Source organism: Sinocyclocheilus rhinocerous, unplaced genomic scaffold, assembly GCF_001515625.1.
Source record: "Sinocyclocheilus rhinocerous isolate Xijiao unplaced genomic scaffold, SAMN03320098_v1.1 scaffold9927, whole genome shotgun sequence".
NCBI lineage: Eukaryota > Metazoa > Chordata > Actinopteri > Cypriniformes > Cyprinidae > Sinocyclocheilus > Sinocyclocheilus rhinocerous.
In genome coordinates, this window is record NW_015630603.1 from 2,377 (window position 1) to 6,303 (window position 3,927).

Sequence of the window (3,927 nt, forward strand, 5' to 3'; positions counted from 1 at the left end):
ATACTTGGCCACCTTTCCTTTCCTTTCCTTTCCTTTCTTCTAACATTAGCGTTCCCTATTATTTTTCTAATCTATCTACTTGTTTTCTTTTTATTTATTAAAAAAAGCTACATATACTGCTTAAATCATCTATTCTTTTTCTATTCTTTTATTTTGTGTTCACGGTGTGTGTGTGTGTGTGTGTGTGTACCTGGTATTTATCTCGTTATGGGGACCAAATGTCCCCACAAGTATAATAGGCCTAATTACCAGTAAACCTTGTGCGGACATTTTTTAGGTCCCCATGAGGAAACAAGCATATAAATCACACAGAATGGAGTGTATTGAAAACCTGAAAGAGCAGAATGTTTCCTGTAAGGGGTAGGTTTAGGTGTAGGGCGATAGAAAATATGGTTAAAATTATAGAGACCAGCTAAAACCAGCCTGGGAGACCAGCTTGACCTGCCTATTATTAGGGGTTTGACAATTATTTGGAAGTTCTAAATGAATATAAAAATCAATCAATTTAAAGCTTTTAAAAATGCTGAATGTTTTAAAACTGTTGAAATGGTAGATCTATCCTGAGAGAGTCTCCTGGTGAGAGGCAAAGTCATTGGCATTCTTTTGCTCTTTGATCGTCAAATGAATGAAAATGTAACATGATATGAACATTATATGAAACTCATAAGAAAACACAATGATAATATTTATATCATGAAGCAAAATTATATCCAGTATTAAAACTTTCTGACATTATTCTTAGGGGAGGAACTTTCATCTTTATTCACTGTGAAATGATATTTTATTGCTTGATGCATTATTGTGTCACATTTGTTAAAGAGGTCATATGATGCTGTTAAAAAGAACATTATTTTGTGTATTTGGTGTAATGAAATGTGTTTATGCGGTTTAAAGTTAAAAAAACACATTATTTTCCACATACTGTACATTATTGTTTCTCCTCTATGCCCCGCCTTTTTGAAACGCGTCGATTTTTACAAAGCTCATCGGTCTGAAAAAGCGAGGTGTGCTGTGATTGGCCAGCTATTCAGTGCGTTGTGATTGGCCGAATACCTCAAGCATGAGACGGAAATGTTACGCCCCTCACATACTGTTGATGCAGTGTCCGGCCGGAGCGACGAGACATAAACAATAAAACCCATTACAAACGAGGCATTTGTTGCATCCAGTGGGGACATAATTACGGATTATAATGACTTATACTGTCTTTTCACGCGTTGCCATGTGTTTTCAGATTTGCTGACCGAATGAATCTCTTGTCACAGTGTGAACACTTGTAAGGTTTCTCTCCAGTGTGGATCCTCTCATGTGTTTTCAGATGTATTGACTGACTGAATCTCTTGTCACAGTGTGAACACTTGTAAGGTTTCTCTCCAGTGTGGATCCTCTCATGTGTTTTCAGATGTATTGACTGACTGAATCTCTTGTCACAGTGTGAACACTTGTACGGCAGTGTTATTTGTGACAGCAAATTTTGATTTAGTTTTAGTCTTAGACTTTGGACTAAAATGCCATTTAGTTTTAGTCACATTTTAGTCATCTGAATTGTTCTTAGTCTTAGTCGACTAAATATCATAAGACTTTATTCAACTAAATCTACAGTAAATTTAGTCAACTGAAATTTAACAGTGTAATGCATGTATTAAGCATTTCTCTAAAATTTCCAAACTCATTATGAATTCCCAGAGAAAACATTTGGTAATATGAATGATTTGAACATGCTACATAGACACAGATTTAACTGCTTTGACACATAACATGTCTTTATCCTAAAACTAAATAAAACCACTTCTCATAAAGAAACAAGAACATGGTCCTCTTTTGAAATACCAATGGTTATAATATATGCATTCTTTATAACAACTTGTATACAACATCCTTCATTCTTTCAAGCAGACATATTTATTTATATACATTACAATTAGATTAATTCTTATTAGGGCTACTAAAGTGATTAATTCAAGAGCAGTGAGTGATTTTCTCTCTTTCTTGTGTTGATTCATTAACAATAAGGTCACAGACAACAGCAACTAAATTAGTCTGCTGTCCCTTTAAAACTGAATGCACACGGATTCAATATACTGGTACACACAGCCGATAAACTCCCAACAGTTTACATTCACTTAAGACGTAACCGGGTGTGTTTACGTGAATACTCGTCAAAATGGACAATTTGAGATAATTTTGTGTGTATTTCTCCATTAAGATGCGAGAGAGAACTGAATTCAGTAATCGTGCACTGTTTGAGAGGCGCTTTTGTGCGGAATTCGGCTGTGTGCGCTCAGAAAACCGGACTGAATTAAGCGCTCTTTCGTGTCGTCACGCTTTTCAAATTTATCCATAGGTGTGCTCTTTCTTACTCCCAGGCGCTGACATTTTTTACGTTTTATGAGACATGCAGCAAGTGTATGCAAACTTATGATCAGAGCGTTACAGTTCAAACGTGTGCATCTCCCCTCCTTTCCACGCAGGAGATTCGTTCTGACTGAATGATCTCTGTCCAACGGTCCCTCCCTAACATTTTCGTCTCGTTTTTATTCGTTGACAAAAATGTCAATAGATTTTTGTTTTTGTCATTCAAAAATAGTTTTTATTCGTTATTGTCTTGTTCCCATCGGTGAAAAAAATTTTGTTGACGAAAACCATGACTGAAATTATCCGTCAACGAAATTAACACTGTTGTACTGTTTCTCTCCAGTGTGAATCCTCTCGTGTCTTTTCAGGTGTCCTGAATCACTGAATCTCTTGTCACAGTGTGAACACTTGTAAGGTTTCTCTCCAGTGTGGATCCTCTCATGTGTTTTCAGGTGTCCTGAATGACTGAATCTCTTGTCACAGTGTGAACACTTGTAAGGTTTCTCTCCAGTGTGAATCCTCTCATGCAGTTTTAAACAGGTCCCTGAAGTAAAAGTCTTTTCACACTCAAAGCACATGTACTCTCTCACACCAGTATGTGTTTTCTGATGTCTTTTCAAATATTGTAGACGTGAAAAAGTCTTTCCACACAAATTACATGAATGTGGTTTCTCCTTTGTATGAACTTTCAGGTGATTCTTCAGGTATGAAGCTCTCAAAAATGTTGTGCCACATTGATCACATGTGTGCAGTTTCTCTCTAGTGTGGATGTTCATGTGCATTTTAAGGTTTGATGATTGTGTGAAACTTTTTCTACACTGAACACAAGTAAATGGTTTCTCTCCAGTGTGAACTCTCATATGTGCCGTAAGGTTTCCTTTTAGTGTGAAACTCTTCCCACACTGATCACATGTGTATGGTTTCTCTCTAGCGTGGATGTTCATGTGATCCTTAAGGGTTGCTGATTGTGTGAAACTTTTTCCACATTGATCACATGCATACAGTTTCTCTCCAGTATGAATTTTCATATGCTCCATAAGGTTTCCTTTTTGTGTGAAACTTTTCTCACATTGATCGCATGCATACAGTTTCTTTCCAGTATGAATTTTCATATGCTCCATAAGGTTTCCTTCTTGTGTGAAACTCCTTCCACACTGATCACATGTGTGCGGCCTCTCTCCAGTGTGAACACTGATGTGGCGCTCAAGATGATGTTTGTTTGAAAATCTCCTTCCCGCACTGATCACAAGTGAATGGTTTCTCTCCAGTGTGAATTCTCATGTGAACATCAAGATTATATTTGCTTGTCAAACTCTTTCCACACTGAGTGCAGGTGAAAGATTTTTTGGCTCTTCTTTCTCTTAAATCTTTCTGTTTGGTTTGAGAGCAACTCGAAGGTTTTTCTCCAGTTTTAACATGATTTTTCTCCTCAACTTCACTTTCACTTAAACTGAGGCCTCCTGTCTACTTCCTATAAACAGACTGGAGGCACAGTCAAAAAAGGAAAAAAAAAAAAGACTATGGGCCAGTTTTACTAACATCTTGCGCCAGCGCAAACCATCTTTTGGTGTT

General features: G+C 37.1%; 1 pseudogene; it reads right to left on the reverse strand.

Moving 5' to 3' along the window:
• Nucleotides 1–2,617: 2,617 nt before the first annotated feature.
• On the reverse strand, nt 2,618–3,636 carry LOC107740694 (gastrula zinc finger protein XlCGF8.2DB-like; annotated as a pseudogene).
• Between the last annotated feature and the right edge of the window lie 291 nt (nt 3,637–3,927).